This window comes from Oncorhynchus mykiss, chromosome 28 (genome assembly GCF_057628025.1).
Source record: "Oncorhynchus mykiss isolate SJ-2025 chromosome 28, ASM5762802v1, whole genome shotgun sequence".
In the NCBI taxonomy this organism is placed as follows: domain Eukaryota; kingdom Metazoa; phylum Chordata; class Actinopteri; order Salmoniformes; family Salmonidae; genus Oncorhynchus; species Oncorhynchus mykiss.
The window spans coordinates 37069542-37089874 of record NC_143049.1 but is presented as its reverse complement, the minus strand read 5'-3'; the positions used below and the strand labels follow the sequence as shown (position 1 = coordinate 37089874).

General features: G+C 36.5%; 1 protein-coding gene across 3 annotated transcripts in view; it reads right to left on the bottom strand.

Annotated features, from left to right (window-relative positions):
- LOC110509101 (anion exchange protein 2) overlaps positions 1-17685 on the bottom strand; it is a 77471-nt gene extending 59786 nt beyond the window's left edge. Inside the window, exon 1 of one of the 3 annotated variants that reach the window (XM_036966169.2) lies at positions 17398-17685. The gene's annotated coding sequence lies outside the window, so the exon portion shown is untranslated. Of the gene's footprint in view, positions 1-11691; positions 12090-17397 lie in introns of those variants that run through there. The other 2 variants (XM_036966168.2, XM_090225225.1) reach the window with 2 other exon arrangements.
- Between the last annotated feature and the right edge of the window lie 2648 nt (positions 17686-20333).

Sequence of the window (20333 nt, the reverse complement as noted above, 5' to 3'; positions counted from 1 at the left end):
TATATTACCATATATATTTCAGTATTTATGACACCTGAGTAGGCTTATATTCAACTAAATAGCATGTATATTACCATATATATTTCAGTATGTATGACACTTGAGTAGGCTTATATTCAACTAAATAGCATGTATATTACCATATATATTTCAGTATGTATGACACTTGAGTAGGCTTCTATTCAACTAAATAGCATGTATATTACCATATATATTTCAGTATTTATGACACCTGAGTAGGCTTATATTCAACTAACTAGCATGTATATTACCATATATATTTCAGTATTTATGACACCTGAGTAGGCTTATATTCAACTAAATAGCATATATATTACCATATATATTTCAGTATGTATGACACCTGAGTAGGCTTATATTCAACTAAATAGCATGTATATTACCATATATATTTCAGTATGTATGACACCTGAGTAGGCTTATATTCAACTAAATAGCATATACATGTATATTACCATATATATTTCAGTATGTATGACACCTGAGTAGGCTTATATTCAACTAAATAGCATGTATATTACCATATATATTTCAGTATGTATGACACCTGAGTAGGCTTATATTCAACTAAATAGCATGTATATTACCATATATATTTCAGTATGTATGACACCTGAGTAGGCTTATATTCAACTAAATAGCATGTATATTGCCATATATATTTCAGTATGTATGACACCTGAGTAGGCTTATATTCTACTAAATAGCATGTATATTACCATATATATTTCAGTATGTATGACACCTGAGTAGGCTTATATTCAACTAAATAGCATGTATATTACCATATATATTTCAGTATGTATGACACCTGAGTAGGCTTATATTCAACTAAATAGCATGTATATTACCATATATATTTCAGTATGTATGACACCTGAGTAGGCTTATATTTAACTAAATAGCATGTATATTACCATATATATTTCAGTATGTATGACACCTGAGTAGGCTTATATTCAACTAAATAGCATATACATATATATTACCATATATATTTCAGTATGTATGACACCTGAGTAGGCTTATATTCAACTAAATAGCATATACATGTATATTACCATATATATCTCAGTATGTATGACACCTGAGTAGGCTTATATTCAACTAAATAGCATGTATATTACCATATATATTTTAGTATGTATGACACCTGAGTAGGCTTATATTCTACTAAATAGCATGTATATTACCATATATATTTCAGTATGTATGACACCTGAGTAGGCTTATATTCAACTAAATAGCATGTATATTACCATATATATTTCAGTATGTATGACACCTGAGTAGGCTTATATTCAACTAAATAGCATGTATATTACCATATATATTTCAGTATTTATGACACCTGAGTAGGCTTATATTCAACTAAATAGCATGTATATTACCATATATATTTCAGTATTTATGACACCTGAGTAGGCTTATATTCAACTAAATAGCATGTATATTACCATATATATTTCAGTATTTATGACACCTGAGTAGGCTTATATTCAACTAAATAGCATATATATTACCATATATATTTCAGTATGTATGACACCTGAGTAGGCTTATATTCAACTAAATAGCATGTATATTACCATATATATTTCAGTATGTATGACACCTGAGTAGGCTTATATTCTACTAAATAGCATGTATATTGCCATATATATTTCAGTATGTATGACACCTGAGTAGGCTTATATTCTACTAAATAGCATGTATATTGCCATATATATTTCACTATGTTTGACACCTGAGTAGGCTTATATTCAACTAAATAGCATATATATATTTCAGTATGTATGACACCTGAGTAGGCTTATATTCAACTAAATAGCATATTTATATTTCACTATGTTTGACACCTGAGTAGGCTTATATTCAACTAAATAGCATATACATGTATATTACCATATATATTTCAGTATGTATGACACCTGAGTAGGCTTATATTCTACTAAATAGCATGTATATTACCATATATATTTCAGTATGTATGACACCTGAGTAGGCTTATATTCAACTAAATAGCATATTTATATTTCACTATGTTTGACACCTGAGTAGGCTTATATTCAACTAAATAGCATATTTATATTTCACTATGTTTGACACCTGAGTAGGCTTATATTCAACTAAATAGCATATATATATTTCAGTATGTATGACACCTGAGTAGGCTTATATTCAACTAAATAGCATATTTATATTTCACTATGTTTGACACCTGAGTAGGCTTATATTCAACTAAATAGCATGTATATTACCATATATATTTCAGTATGTATGACACCTGAGTAGGCTTATATTCAACTAAATAGCATGTATATTGCCATATATATTTCAGTATGTATGACACCTGAGTAGGCTTATATTCTACTAAATAGCATGTATATTACCATATATATTTCAGTATGTATGACACCTGAGTAGGCTTATATTCAACTAAATAGCATGTATATTACCATATATATTTCAGTATGTATGACACCTGAGTAGGCTTATATTCAACTAAATAGCATGTATATTACCATATATATTTCAGTATGTATGACACCTGAGTAGGCTTATATTTAACTAAATAGCATGTATATTACCATATATATTTCAGTATGTATGACACCTGAGTAGGCTTATATTCAACTAAATAGCATATACATATATATTACCATATATATTTCAGTATGTATGACACCTGAGTAGGCTTATATTCAACTAAATAGCATATACATGTATATTACCATATATATCTCAGTATGTATGACACCTGAGTAGGCTTATATTCAACTAAATAGCATGTATATTACCATATATATTTTAGTATGTATGACACCTGAGTAGGCTTATATTCTACTAAATAGCATGTATATTACCATATATATTTCAGTATGTATGACACCTGAGTAGGCTTATATTCAACTAAATAGCATGTATATTACCATATATATTTCAGTATGTATGACACCTGAGTAGGCTTATATTCAACTAAATAGCATGTATATTACCATATATATTTCAGTATTTATGACACCTGAGTAGGCTTATATTCAACTAAATAGCATGTATATTACCATATATATTTCAGTATTTATGACACCTGAGTAGGCTTATATTCAACTAAATAGCATGTATATTACCATATATATTTCAGTATTTATGACACCTGAGTAGGCTTATATTCAACTAAATAGCATATATATTACCATATATATTTCAGTATGTATGACACCTGAGTAGGCTTATATTCAACTAAATAGCATGTATATTACCATATATATTTCAGTATGTATGACACCTGAGTAGGCTTATATTCTACTAAATAGCATGTATATTGCCATATATATTTCAGTATGTATGACACCTGAGTAGGCTTATATTCTACTAAATAGCATGTATATTGCCATATATATTTCACTATGTTTGACACCTGAGTAGGCTTATATTCAACTAAATAGCATATATATATTTCAGTATGTATGACACCTGAGTAGGCTTATATTCAACTAAATAGCATATTTATATTTCACTATGTTTGACACCTGAGTAGGCTTATATTCAACTAAATAGCATATACATGTATATTACCATATATATTTCAGTATGTATGACACCTGAGTAGGCTTATATTCTACTAAATAGCATGTATATTACCATATATATTTCAGTATGTATGACACCTGAGTAGGCTTATATTCAACTAAATAGCATATTTATATTTCACTATGTTTGACACCTGAGTAGGCTTATATTCAACTAAATAGCATATTTATATTTCACTATGTTTGACACCTGAGTAGGCTTATATTCAACTAAATAGCATATATATATTTCAGTATGTATGACACCTGAGTAGGCTTATATTCAACTAAATAGCATATTTATATTTCACTATGTTTGACACCTGAGTAGGCTTATATTCAACTAAATAGCATATTTATATTTCACTATGTTTGACACCTGAGTAGGCTTATATTCTACTAAATAGCATGTATATTACCATATATATTTCAGTATTTATGACACCTGAGTAGGCTTATATTCTACTAAATAGCATGTATATTACCATATATATTTCAGTATGTATGACACCTGAGTAGGCTTATATTCAACTAAATAGCATATATATATTTCAGTATGTATGACACCTGAGTAGGCTTATATTCAACTAAATAGCATATTTATATTTCACTATGTTTGACACCTGAGTAGGCTTATATTCAACTAAATAGCATGTATATTACCATATATATTTCAGTATGTATGACACTTGAGTAGGCTTATATTCAACTAAATAGCATGTATATTACCATATATATTTCAGTATGTATGACACCTGAGTAGGCTTATATTCAACTAAATAGCATATATATATTTCAGTATGTATGACACCTGAGTAGGCTTATATTCAACTAAATAGCATATTTATATTTCACTATGTTTGACACCTGAGTAGGCTTATATTCAACTAAATAGCATGTATATTACCATATATATTTCAGTATGTATGACACCTGAGTAGGCTTATATTCAACTAAATAGCATGTATATTACCATATATATTTCAGTATTTATGACACTTGAGTAGGCTTATATTCAACTAAATAGCATGTATATTACATATATATTTCAGTATGTATGACACCTGAGTAGGCTTATATTCAACTAAATAGCATGTATATTACCATATATATTTCAGTATTTATGACACTTGAGTAGGCTTATATTCAACTAAATAGCATGTATATTACATATATATTTCAGTATGTATGACACCTGAGTAGGCTTATATTCAACTAAATAGCATGTATATTACCATATATATTTCAGTATTTATGACACTTGAGTAGGCTTATATTCAACTAAATAGCATGTATATTACATATATATTTCAGTATGTATGACACCTGAGTAGGCTTATATTCAACTAAATAGCATGTATATTACCATATATATTTCAGTATTTATGACACTTGAGTAGGCTTATATTCAACTAAATAGCATGTATATTACATATATATTTCAGTATGTATGACACCTGAGTAGGCTTATATTCAACTAAATAGCATGTATATTACCATATATATTTCAGTATTTATGACACTTGAGTAGGCTTATATTCAACTAAATAGCATGTATATTACCATATATATTTCAGTATGTATGACACCTGAGTAGGCTTATATTCTACTAAATAGCATGTATATTACCATATATATTTCAGTATGTATGACACCTGAGTAGGCTTATATTCAACTAAATAGCATGTATATTACCATATATATTTCAGTATTTATGACACCTGAGTAGGCTTATATTCAACTAAATAGCATGTATATTACCATATATATTTCAGTATGTATGACACTTGAGTAGGCTTATATTCAACTAAATAGCATGTATATTACCATATATATTTCAGTATGTATGACACTTGAGTAGGCTTCTATTCAACTAAATAGCATGTATATTACCATATATATTTCAGTATTTATGACACCTGAGTAGGCTTATATTCAACTAACTAGCATGTATATTACCATATATATTTCAGTATTTATGACACCTGAGTAGGCTTATATTCAACTAAATAGCATATATATTACCATATATATTTCAGTATGTATGACACCTGAGTAGGCTTATATTCAACTAAATAGCATGTATATTACCATATATATTTCAGTATGTATGACACCTGAGTAGGCTTATATTCAACTAAATAGCATATACATGTATATTACCATATATATTTCAGTATGTATGACACCTGAGTAGGCTTATATTCAACTAAATAGCATGTATATTACCATATATATTTCAGTATGTATGACACCTGAGTAGGCTTATATTCAACTAAATAGCATGTATATTACCATATATATTTCAGTATGTATGACACCTGAGTAGGCTTATATTCAACTAAATAGCATGTATATTGCCATATATATTTCAGTATGTATGACACCTGAGTAGGCTTATATTCTACTAAATAGCATGTATATTACCATATATATTTCAGTATGTATGACACCTGAGTAGGCTTATATTCAACTAAATAGCATGTATATTACCATATATATTTCAGTATGTATGACACCTGAGTAGGCTTATATTCAACTAAATAGCATGTATATTACCATATATATTTCAGTATGTATGACACCTGAGTAGGCTTATATTTAACTAAATAGCATGTATATTACCATATATATTTCAGTATGTATGACACCTGAGTAGGCTTATATTCAACTAAATAGCATATACATGTATATTACCATATATATCTCAGTATGTATGACACCTGAGTAGGCTTATATTCAACTAAATAGCATATACATGTATATTACCATATATATCTCAGTATGTATGACACCTGAGTAGGCTTATATTCAACTAAATAGCATGTATATTACCATATATATTTTAGTATGTATGACACCTGAGTAGGCTTATATTCTACTAAATAGCATGTATATTACCATATATATTTCAGTATGTATGACACCTGAGTAGGCTTATATTCAACTAAATAGCATGTATATTACCATATATATTTCAGTATGTATGACACCTGAGTAGGCTTATATTCAACTAAATAGCATGTATATTACCATATATATTTCAGTATTTATGACACCTGAGTAGGCTTATATTCAACTAAATAGCATGTATATTACCATATATATTTCAGTATTTATGACACCTGAGTAGGCTTATATTCAACTAAATAGCATGTATATTACCATATATATTTCAGTATTTATGACACCTGAGTAGGCTTATATTCAACTAAATAGCATATATATTACCATATATATTTCAGTATGTATGACACCTGAGTAGGCTTATATTCAACTAAATAGCATGTATATTACCATATATATTTCAGTATGTATGACACCTGAGTAGGCTTATATTCTACTAAATAGCATGTATATTGCCATATATATTTCAGTATGTATGACACCTGAGTAGGCTTATATTCTACTAAATAGCATGTATATTGCCATATATATTTCACTATGTTTGACACCTGAGTAGGCTTATATTCAACTAAATAGCATATATATATTTCAGTATGTATGACACCTGAGTAGGCTTATATTCAACTAAATAGCATATTTATATTTCACTATGTTTGACACCTGAGTAGGCTTATATTCAACTAAATAGCATATACATGTATATTACCATATATATTTCAGTATGTATGACACCTGAGTAGGCTTATATTCTACTAAATAGCATGTATATTACCATATATATTTCAGTATGTATGACACCTGAGTAGGCTTATATTCAACTAAATAGCATGTATATTACCATATATATTTCAGTATGTATGACACCTGAGTAGGCTTATATTCAACTAAATAGCATATATATTACCATATATATTTCAGTATGTATGACACCTGAGTAGGCTTATATTCAACTAAATAGCATGTATATTACCATATATATTTCAGTATGTATGACACCTGCCTACAAAAGAGAAGTGAAAATAGCAACCTGCAGAATAATATATTTTTGTGCTCTTCTCCCCAGCTCCTCTCCTTTACCGGTATGACTCAAGGTAACAGAGGACAGTGACTCAGCAGCAAACCACATCTAATATTCAGGCACTCTGATGCGAATGTAAAATGGCCTAAATATGGGCGCAATGGATTGAAAAGCGTAACTGCTTTGATGGTTGCAGATGAGAACCACTCTTAGAAAGTCTATCCGCTCCATTCGTTTCATTCTCGTTCGTACAAAGTGTTTCTCTGGTCTACACCATTGCCCATCATCATCCAGTCAAAATATAGTTCAATAGTGTTGGCAACCACTAGGGCATTTTGGAAATAAGGTCATGACCTCACAAGGTCAGCAGAACATTTTATTCCCACCATCTTGAGCAATTGACATTGCCGGGTTTGTTCAAAGTTGATCAGAGCTAGCTGACTGGCCTAGCTTGCCCTCTATAATTACTTGGGCTGGATCCCAAACTGCCCCTTATTCCCTATAGAGTACATTACTTTTGATCAGCGCCAATAGGGCTACAGTGCATTCGGACCCTAAAACTTTTTCTACGTTTTGTTATGTTACAACCTTATTCTAAAATTGATGACATTTGTTTTCCCCCTCATCCATCTACACACAATACCACATAACGACAAAGCAAAAAAACATGTTTTTTTGGAAATGAAATACCTTACCTTACATAAGTACTTAATGTATAAAATAAATCTTGCCCTTATAAAATATGCTTAAAATTGCATTTTTGGGGGGTTTGCTTAACCTAGGCCGATGTTCTCAAAGTGTCTCAGAGGTGGAATGCTGGTCCAGTTTTGCCCTTTAGATCCGAATTACATGGACAGGGGGAGGGACCTGATCCTAGATCAGCACTCCTACTGTAAGACACTGAAAATACGACCTAGGTCACACAAACAAAAAATCTCAAATTTGAGCATATTCATTAACGGCAGGATTCACTTTGTAAGATAAGAGGTTTGTATATTAAAAAAATTAGAGGCTAGACGCTAGTATGTCTATAGACTAGAAAGGGAAGTGACACGAGCATACCAGATGAGCTGAATTACTTCTATACTCACTTTGAGGCAAGTAACACTGAAACATGCATGAGAGCATCTGCTGTTCCGGACGACTGTCCGATCACGCTCTCCATAGTCAATGTGAGTAAGACCTTTAAACAGGTCAACATTCACAAGGCCGCAGGGTGAGACGGCTTACCAGGACGTGAACTCCGAGCATGCGCTGACCAACTGGCAAGTGTCTTCACTAACATTTTTAACTTCTCCATGTCTGAGTCTAATACCAACATGACCACCATTGTCCCTGTGCCCGAGAACACCAAGGTAACTTGCCTGAATGACGACCGACCCGTAGCACTCACGTCTGTAGCCATGAAGTGCTTTGAAAGGCTGGTCATGGCTCACATCAACATCATTATCCCAGAAACCCTTAACCCACTCCAATTTGCCTACCGCCCAAACAGATCCACAGATGATGCAACCTCTATTGCACTGCACACTGCCCTTTCACACATGGACAAAAGGAACACCTATGTGAGAATGTTATTCATTGACTACAGCTCAGCGTTCAACACCATAGTGCCCTCAAAGCTCATCCATAAGCTAAGAACCCTGGGACTAAACACCTCCCTCTGCAACTGGATCCTGGACTTGCTGACGGGCCGCCCCCAGGTGGTAAGGGTAGGTATAACAACACATCCACCACACTGATCCTTAACACAGGGGCCCCTAAGGGATGCGTGCTCAGTCCCCTCCTGTACTCCCTGTTGACTCATGACTGCATGACCAGGCACGACTCCAACACCATCATTAAGTTTGCCGATGACACAACAGTTTGCTGATGACTCTGATCACCGACAATGACCAGACAGCCTATAGGGAGGAGGTCAGAGACCTGGCCGTGTGGTGCCAAGAAAATGGAGATGATTGTGGACTACAGGAAAAGGAGGACCGAGCACACCTCCATTCCCATCAACGGGGCTGCAGTGGAGCAGGTTGAGAGCGGCAAGTTCCTTGGTGTCCACATCAAACAAACTAACATGGTCCAAGCACACCAAGACAGTCCTGAAGAGGGCACGACAAAACCTATTCCCCCTCAGGAGATTGAAAAGATTTGGCATGGTTCCTCAGATCCTCAAAAAGTTCTACAGCTGCACCATCGAGAGCATCCTGACGGGTTGCATCACTGGCTGGTATGGCAACTGCTCGGCCTCCGACCGCAAGGCACTACAGAGGGTAGTGCGTACGGCCCAGTACATCACTGGGGCCAACCTTCTTGCCATCCAGGACCTCTATACCAGACAGTGTCAGAGGAAGGCCCTAAAAATGGTCAATGACTCCAGCCACCCAAGTCATAGACTGTTCTCTCTGCTACTGCATGGCAAGCGGTACCGGAGCGCCAAGTCTAGGTCCAAGAGGCTCCTAAACAGCTTCTACCCCCAAAGCCATAAGACTCCTGAACAACTAATCAAATGGCTACCCAGACTATTTGCATCCCACCCCCCCTTCTACGCTGCTGCTACTCTGTGTTTATTATCTATGCATAGTCACTTTAATAACTATACCTACATGTACATATTCCCTCAATTGCCTCAACTGACCGGTGACCCCACACATTTTATTTTTACTTAGCAGGTATTTTTTAAAATTAAAACTGTATTTTTGGTTAAGGGTTTGTCAGTAAGCATTTCACTGTAAGGCCTACTGCACCTGTTGTATTCAGCATTTCACTGTAAGGTCTACAGCACCTGTTGTATTCAGCATTTCACTGTAAGGTCTACTACACCTGTTGTATTCAGCATTTCACTGTAAGGTCTACTACACCTGTTGTATTCAGCATTTCACTGTAAGGTCTACTACACCTGTTGTATTCGGCATTTCACTGTAAGGTCTACTGCACCTGTTGTATTCGGCGCATGTGACAAATAACATTTGATTTGATTTGGTCATTATCATCCACAACGATTTCCCTTTGCTGAAGTAAGACACAATGTGGCTTTACACAGGTGTAACGTTGAAGTCTCCGTAAATGGCCGATATCATAGGTTAGACACCATCTGTAACTCAAGACCTTATCATTCCTCTCCTCTCAAAGAGAGAAAGAGAGACAAATAGAGGGATTGGTGGAAAATGTATAGAAACGAAAGAGACAGGTGTTACCTCACAAGACAAAGACTACATTGAGAGCTCAGTACAAACTGAAAGCTGCATAAGGACATGATTTTTCATCGCATCCCCCTCAGTACACGTTGTGTGTGTTAATGGCAGAGAGAGGAAAAAAACAACCTCCTCACTCAATGAAAAAGTTAATGCAGAATCAAGCTACTCAGCTGGAGCTCATAGGTTCAAACCGGAGAGAATTCTGTTTTACAGTCCAACAGGAAACAGTCACAAAAATGCTGGAACACTTCCCATTTTTTCTTATTTTTCTTTCACTTCACTCAACAGATAGGGAACCCCCCCCCCCCCCCCCCCCCCTCCTCCCCTCCCCAATTCCTTGCATGCGCGACAGATTCACACACAATGACACGCCAAACTCTAACAAAACCTCCTCTGTGTCTCCCTATGAGACATGATAACATTACAACTGCTTATTAGAGGCTTGCATTTACAAAGGACAGAGGACATTTCTTCTTCTTGACAAGGGTCACCGAAACCCAAACTGAGAAAGACAGCAGAGTTTTAAGGGAAGAAGGTATACATGTATACATTTAAATCATTTAATTTATCCAGAGCAACTCTCCTGGTAAGTGTAGGCACAGCAAGGGGCTTCAACCGCAGCATAACAAGCATAACCTGGAGCAAATCTCTACTAGAAAAACATTCACAATACTACAGTTAACGTATAACACTTCTTCTTTTTAACTGACAGTCACAGAAGTAAGTGAGTGAAGTCTGTTACTGTGTGTCTGTGAGCTTGCAGTCAACACCGTAATCAAGGTGAGTGGAGACAATGAACACGACTGCCGCAAAACAGAGGGAGTGTGAGAGTGTGTGTGTGCGTGTGTGTGTGTGTGTGTGTGTGTGTGTGTGTGTGTGTGTGTGTGTGTGTGTGTGTGTGTGTGTGTGTGTGTGTGTGTGTGTGTGTGTGTGTGTGTGAGAGAGAGAGAGAGAGAGAGAGAGAGAGCCCGACAGAGCTTACCTCGGCGTGCTCACTGCAGAGAGCTTCCTGCAACTGCAGACATCGTAGTGCAGAGTCAAAACCCACTGTGAATTCAGACAGGCAAGGAGAGAACACAGAGAAGAGGGAGAGGGGAGTGGTGAATGTAAGGGAGAGGGAGAGGGAGTGTGTGTGAGAGAGGGAGAGGGAGTGTGTGTGAGAGGGAGAGGGAGAGGGAGAGGGAGTGTGTGAGAGAGGGAGAGGGAGAGGGATTATGTGTGTAAGGGAGAGGAAGAGGCCGGGTGTGTGTGTAAGGGATGAAGAGAGAAGCAGAGCAGGAGAGAGCGACGGAGACTGGTTGGTTCTGTATTACTGGCTTGGCTCTGCACACCCCCTAACACAAGCACACACTCTGCCCTGACACACACACACTCTACACCGCAACCATTGAGTACCAACTAATGTTTCAAACCCTCCCCCAACTTCCATTCCCCTCGATTGGGTTTCCTCCTCTAGCCCTCTGACAAGCATGTGACCGTGGGAGATGACTCGACAATAAGGGACTCTCTCTCACACACACACACACACACACACACACACACACACACACACACACACACACACACACACACACACACACACACACACACACACACACACACACACACACACACGCACACACACACTCATTGTTAAACACAGTGTGAAACATGACACAGTGACACACATGCCGAAAGACACTCTCTACAGCCGCTATTCACAATCTGACAATGACCTACACATTTACAAAATGTGAACAAGGTTCTATGCATTAGTAGATCCTGATTCTATCCCACGAGAAAACAAACTGTAAATCATATACAATGAAAAAAAAAACGTGATTTGAAATAGTTAAAAACTATTACTCAAAGATATAACAACAAACTTTAATTCATTCTTTTTTTTTTATATAACAGGTGAAGCAGCTGAGAACAAGCAATCTTTAAAAAATTAAAAAAATGACACACACAAGAAACATTCGGTCACTAAAATGGATGCCATCGTGTAAAACACCTAGGTACATAACATCAATGTGATACATTTTTCAATGATCTTAAGTGTTTTTTGACTCAACACTTGAAATCAATGCACTTTAATTAAATATGACTTGACGCCTATAGGGCTGTGCAAGCCATTGAACTTTCTGACCCCCCCCCCCCCCCCCAAAAAGTCCAACTGAGCATAGCAAATGTTAACTCAATGTGACAGGCCTATTTGTTCACTGGTCCAAAACAAGGTTATTATAGTTTGGTGATTTTTATATTTGTTTCCATAGGTTTAGATTTTTATTTGAAATTCTGTTTTGTTTTCAGAATTGATTTACTCGTTTTTATTTAGTTTGATTAAAAAAAAAACATTTATATTTCGTTTTTTATATTATTTAGTTTCAGTTTTAGTGTTAGGGATATAAAGTAGCCTATATGCGTGGGAAGCTAGGAGCCATTAATGTGTTGAAGGCCTATGGCTAGAGTCGTTTGTGGATGTCACTTCATGCCACTGTGGGGCAGTAATAAGATGATATAGGTTTGGTTTGGTTTCAATTATAAATCAATCTTAGGCCGCATTCCAGAGCATAGACGTTGCTGACTACCTGACAGATTCTACAACGCCTGGATGAGTATTTAAGTATCAGCTAACCTCATCATATGTTATAGCAATCTGTCAGTCGATGACACAGTCAATGACGTGGCACGCAGCCATTGGTTGATGCATGCAGTGTCTGAGCAGTGGAATGCAACCATTGTCTGCTTATTGCCTCTGCCCCGACCAGGAAAAAAAATGCCTGTGAGAGGTACTGCTCTGGGGTACCCCCTCCGCAGAGCGAGGGCAACAAGCAGACCAGAGGCCCCGCCACAATCAGATTTTTTTTTACGGGTCTCTCTCTTTCTCTACTGTCTCTGACAGATTTCTTCCCGGTTGTTAGCTAGTGATAGCAAACATATCTATTATATTGACAAGATGTTCAAGTATCCGCTCTAACCAAAAATACATGTCCTCAAAGATGGAAGCCAGGCGGAAGGAGACAAGCTATTCTAGCCAATGAGAGGGCAGATACGCGTGTGAACTACAGTTTTCCCGAACGCCACTTATGCCACTTATATCAGTAAATGTGTAACAACCTAAACATTACTCTCTATCTAATCAAATAAGCCTCGCATAATTTGACACTCTCATACACCTCTTATCTTGCGGGGGGACACATCCTCTCGCTTCACCTCTTCCTCTCTGGTGATAGGTAGTGACAGTGATGCACATGCTAGGCTTATTTGAAACATTTACTGGCAGCATTGCATTTACCCCCCAGAATCAGAAGCTCGAAAACCCACATTTTTGGGTAGTTTTGCAATCAAAAATAATATTTTAGTATAGTTTTAGTTTTTAAAACGTTTTCCTTAATTATTTAATTCCAGTTTACTAAATTGGTTTTTCCAATTGTATTTTTTTGATTACTATAATAAACAATAATAAACACTGCTGATGTCATCACATATCACACATATATCAGTTATATCAGAATTCTAGTTCTAGTTGACATTCCAATATTTTAAAATCACTGACAAATTGTGCCATTCTGATGTATAGGCCCACTGGGAACAGACATCAGTTCTACGTCTAGTTTTGATTTACACTATTGATTGAATTGCCAACTAATGTGAATTCAATGTGAAATCAACCAAACATGGTCACCTTGTCATTGGATTTATGTTAAATGTTGAAAAAATATTAATAATCCCTTACGTTGATGACCTTTTTGCAAATCCAATCAGTAATCCAGATTGATTCAGTAATCCACATTGATTCAGTAATCCACATTGATTCAGTAATCCACATTGATTCAGTAATCCACATTGATTCAGTTTTCCACATTGAATTTTTGGTTGAAATGATGTGGGGGAAAAAAATGATGATTCAAAAATTATGATTTGCCCAGTGGGGGAGGGGAGGGGAGGGGATGAGGGGGGGGGGGGGGGGCTCTATGACATCAGCCTATCTAGGGTTCTATGTTTATGGATGTCATGACTGACTGACTAGTTAAAGACCAGTTTGTCTCCTCTCTCACCTTGTAAAGAGTGGCCATGATTACATAAATCAATGTCATAACCTAAACACACACACACACACACACACATCGGTCCAACACAAGAGCGTCAATCCAACGCAAACAGTGATAATGAGGGACAATCTTAAACCGTGAGAGCGGTTTCCATGGTAATAGACAGAGCCAAGCTGGTGCCACTCAGGGCAATGTGGTCAGGGCATGGTGCTCCATTAGATAATATGTGTGACCAAAGGGAAAGACTTAACATCATCAACAGTTATAAACTTGACCACAATGAGCAATATTAGCATTTCCAGACCCCTTCCCCATCTAACCCCATGTACATCTTCCCCGTTTAGCATGTATTACATTTCATGCCCAAATCATCTCAAAATAATTTAAAACCAGTTCATTGAGTAACACAATCCAGATGTGGGCATGAAATGTAATCGATTGAAGGAAATGACAAATGGCTACCACAGTGGCTGCTTTTTTTTTTTTAATAGCTCCATTTTTTTTAAATGTTCAGGGCCCCAAACTGTGTGTGTGTGTGCCAAGTTTCATGCTTTTATGAAAAAGTGAACGATTCCACCCACAATTTGGACATATCGCCTGAACTATAACAGTGTTTTTCTTCAGCCTCAAAAACAATCGATGGTATAATAACTTATCTCCCGTGTAGGCCTATCACCACAACCACAACAACAGGCATTATCCAAACCCACAACACTTACATGGACATCCAGAAGGCTTTGTCTATAATCAGGCTATTCACCATTTCCAATCCGTAACCGCACTATAAAACCAATGGCAGAGGCATGGTCAATATTTCATGTTTTACGGTATACTAATTACTCATCTATGTTGCCAAGTTACTTTTTTTTTTTAGATACATGCGCAGGGTAAGAAAGCAGATTCCAAAACGTGCATGTTTTAATAGCATGTCGTCACATTCTCCAGCGTGTTTTTTTTTTGTTTTTTTTTTTGAAAACTTGAAAAGACGAGGAGCGGTGCAATTCAGCATGGCAGAAGAAGAATGACGTTCATATTCTCACGGAAAACCATTGGCTCAAGCGGTACTTCTTGGCTGGAAAATTCATACAAATATATGAATGATGTTATATATAATATAATATATAATATAATATATGAATGATGTCTGTGGAGGGGATGTTTAACCCAGATAAAATGTCACAATTCTTTGTCTCTGGCTGGGAATGTTTCTCTGTTCCTCTCAGATCCTGGTTAGCTTTGCATGCTAATGTGGGTCGTCCATAGATACTAACATATGATAGTATAATGAAGACCTCAATCTCCTCCATTTATATGTTTCTTATAAAGGCCACCAGTTATTTGGTTTCTATACACTTTCTTGTAATTAGGGTAAAACAGGGAAGCCAGAGAGAGAATAAATCTAACGGAGTGACTCTGGAAGGAATTTATAAATCTGAAAAGTTAATCACAGAAGTTCAGAGTCACTATAATTTATAACCAATAGAGATCCTGATAGTCTCCGACATGAATCAAAATAGAACTATAGAAATATAATTATAGATGTGAATTCTCAGCGTCACAGCTTTTTACTTACCGTACCAAACAGGAAAGGGGTGAGCACTTGGTTTACCATTGAGCATGAGTTAATGCATGGACATCTCCTCAAAAGCTCAATAGGTGTTTAAATCACACATATATTTTCACAATTTCCTTGGTTTCTTTTTGCCTTACAAACTGTCCAACAAAACAATGCAATTTACTATTTTTTTTTTGCCACATCAGGGTTTATCGTAAACCCTTGAATGGCTGGTGAATGTTTGATCCCCAGGCAAGTACAGGCTTTTGTGTACCTGAGGTCAAGATTCCTAGGTTCGTAGGTCCAGAAGGATTTTAGGCACTCAGCAACTTTTTCTCAAAGGACTGCCACAGTCTTAGGGAAAAAAAAGGTGATATCTAGAACTTTAAAGGATTCTTCGGCTGTCCCCATGGGGGAACCTTTTGAAGAACCCTTTTTGGTTGCATGTAGAATGCTTTAGGTTCCCGGTAGAATCCTTTTGGGTTCCACGTGCCAGGTAAAAGCCTCATTGGGTTCCACGCGGAACTCTTTCTACAGAGGGTTCTACATGGAACCCGAAAGGGTTGTACCTGGAACCAAAAATAGTTCTCCTATGGGGACAGCTGAAAAACATAACCTGCGCTGTCTGTGGTTCACCTTTATGGGACTCACTTTGGTTTCATCTACACTCTAACCCAAAATGTTTTTTTTACCTAGAACCTTTTTAAGAGGGTTCTCCTACAGGGACAAATAGTTCTAGTTCTTCAGTAACATAGTGTTTCGACAGCAAACCTAGCTGAGAAGTTGTCCAGTGCATGCAACCAGACTGACAAATTTCATATCAAGTGTCAACTCCCTCCGTCTGCTGTGTAAATCAAATTCACTTCTGAAAGTGCTATCCGGAAATTAACTATCTGCAAATGATTGAATCCCAGCCTTAGAAATAGTCATTTGGGATGCAAGACATGTTAACACGCTAACTGCCATTGAGATTGAGACTGGTAGCATAGCCAAGGGAATTGACAGGTGACTATACTTAGTCACAAGCTGTATGTAAAAAAAAGGCTTCATAGAGTAATGTGTTAGCATCATACACATTATAAGATTACAAGAGACTCACCTCTACATGTTCATTCGTTGTTTTCTTCTCCGCATGCAAGACTATGGAATCTGATAGTCGTTCGGACAAAGTCGTGTACTTAAAAAAAATGTTTTTTTATAAAGAAACAAAATGAAAGAGGTTTGCCTATGAATCTCTCTGTTAAGGATGTTGATATTGGTTTCGGCAGATCACACCAGTGATCTGAGAGGTTCTCCTTTGGCAAATGAGTGATGCACATAGGATTGATGAAAACTAAAGAGGGCAACTATATATAAGGTTGGGTTCAGAATGTGTGTGCATGTGTGTAACTGTATGTGAGAGAGAAAGAGCGTGGGATTAATTGGTAAGCTTTTAACTCCCAAGGGAAGACTCGATAGCACAAGGGGAAGAAAAAAAGGACACAACAGTTATTATCCATACGTGGTCATACTGTCGTGTTCAATCGTACACCAAGAAAAAAAAAACACACCTAGGAATGAACTTGAGGTAAATAGTGATTATTCCCAGTACTGTGAGATCTCGCTGTGTTGAGTTCTATGACTCCTGTGGGAAGGGAGAAAATAAGAAAATGAATGTGTACACCAAGACAATGACCACACACATCCCACACACACAAATGGTTGTTTTGAGGAAGTGTAGGAGGACTGGCCTCAATGGAAACAGGGTTTATCAAGTGTTGGCTGTTATTGGGACTGGTCTCTCACAGGTATAAAATAACCTCACAGTGCATTGGATTGGTGCGCATGCTTTGTTTACGTGTGTGTCTATTAATGACTATTTTGTATGTGTAGGGCAATTTCACTTGCTGTGAGAGTCCTCCGTCACCAAGTTTGTGTGTGTGTGTGTGTGTGTGTGTGTGTTTGTGTGTGTGTATGTGTGTGTGTATGTGTGTGGTGTGTGGTGTGTGTGTGTGTGTGTGTGTGTGTGTGTGTGTGTGTGTGTGTGTGTGTGTGTGTGTGTGTGTGTGTGTGTGTGTGTGTGTGATTAAATTCCACTCCATTACTATTAAACCACAAACCACTCAGCCCTCAGAGAGAGACTTGTAATGGATCACCATTATTTATGTCCCGTTACATCGTAAAAAAAAAAAAACGATTTAATTGTACTTTTCTCACGAGGCTTTACACTTTCCAAGATCAATTTTTGGAGTTAACATAATTTCTTCTGTACTACTAATACAATTATAAAATGGATACAGTGAGATCTCTTTAACCAACATAACACGAGTGTAGGTTAAAGTGTGGAAGTAAAGGAACCTTTCCTGCTCATAGTGGGTTTTAAATCACATGACCTACACCAGTTGATGACGTCAATGTCTCCGGATGACGTCATCGGAAATTCCTGTCTTCTTCTATCTTCTCGACTACAAAACATAGAAACACGCAGTTTACACACTTTGGCGTAGAGCTGGAGATGATGTTGAGAAAAGGGGCGGAGTGAGTGCCCCTTTAAGACAGCTGTTGCTGACCTGTGAAGAATATCGCCCTCTGTGTTGGCATGACAATACTGAAGCACCAATTTTCACTACCAATTGGCCAAAATGACTGACTAACCTCAGTGCTTGGCAGAGTTCATTTCACGTCAAATTATCTTCAGAGTGGTCTTGAGTGCCCCTGTGCTATCTGCTGATGTAACCGTGGCAACATGCATATGATGAACAGGGTGACATCAATCAGCCAATAAAATGTCTTGTGAGAATTTAAATATCAATTAACTGGCCATTTAATTGTACTAGGCTACTAGTAGGAAAACAAAAGTAATGCATGTGATATATCAGAAATTGTGTAATAGAATTAATGTCAACAAAACATATTTTCATGTGTAAATACAGTTTATATGGGTTTTATACACATTTTCCTCTCAAATACTGTACATGAAAACAGACCATAAATATCAACATGTTTGTTTTCTTTAAAAGCTGTGAGTGCTATTATATGATACAATATCAGTACTTGTTGCATTTACAACTTGTTTAAAGGACCGTCTACACCAAGGACGAAAGCTTTAAAGATAAACTAAAATCTTTCTAATTCGAGTGAACAGGATCGTTCAGACTACAACGATAACTACAAAAAAAAGTGGAGAACGATAACCAGATCTATTTATTGGATCACTTTCAGATCCATTTTTCCAGACGATAAAACACTTACAACCAATGACAAACGTGTTCTATTGAAGCGGAGGTAGAGCGCACGGTCAACTTTCCTGAATACAGTACCTTCAGAAAGTATTCACACCCCTTGACTTTTCCCACATTTTGTGGTGTTACATTTAAAATTGATCAAATTGTGTCACTGATCTACACACAATACCCAACAAAGTTATGTTTTTAGAAATGTTTACAAATTAATAAAAAAATGAAAAAGATGAAATGTTCAGGAGTAAAACTGCTTAACAAGTCACATAAGCTGCATGTAATCGCTATAACAATAGTGTTGAACCTCTACGGGATCAGTCCCCTCACGGAACGGTTGAGCTAACGTAGGCTAATGTGATTAGCATGAGGTTGTAGAGGTTTTAAATTGATTTTTAAATGACTACCCCATCTCTGTACCCCACAGGTCCCTCAGTCGAGCAGGGAATTTCAAGCACAGATTCAACCACAAAGACCAGGGAAGTTTTCCAATGGTTCGCAAAGAACCATTGGGAAGATGGGTAAAAAAATAGCTGACTTTGGGCTGGCAAGTAGCCTAGTGGTTAGAGTGTTGGGCCAGTAACTGAAAGGTTGCTTGATCAAATCCTCGAGCTGACAAGGTAAAAATCTGTCGTTCTGCCCCAGAACAAGGCAGTTAACCCACTGTTCCTAGGCTGTTGTTGTAAATAAGAATGTGTTCTTAACTGACTTGCCTAGTTAAGTAAAAAAAAAAAAATCCCTTTGAGCATGTTGAAGTTATTAATTACACTTTGGAGGGTGTATCAATACATCCAGCCACTACAAAGATACAGGTGCCCTT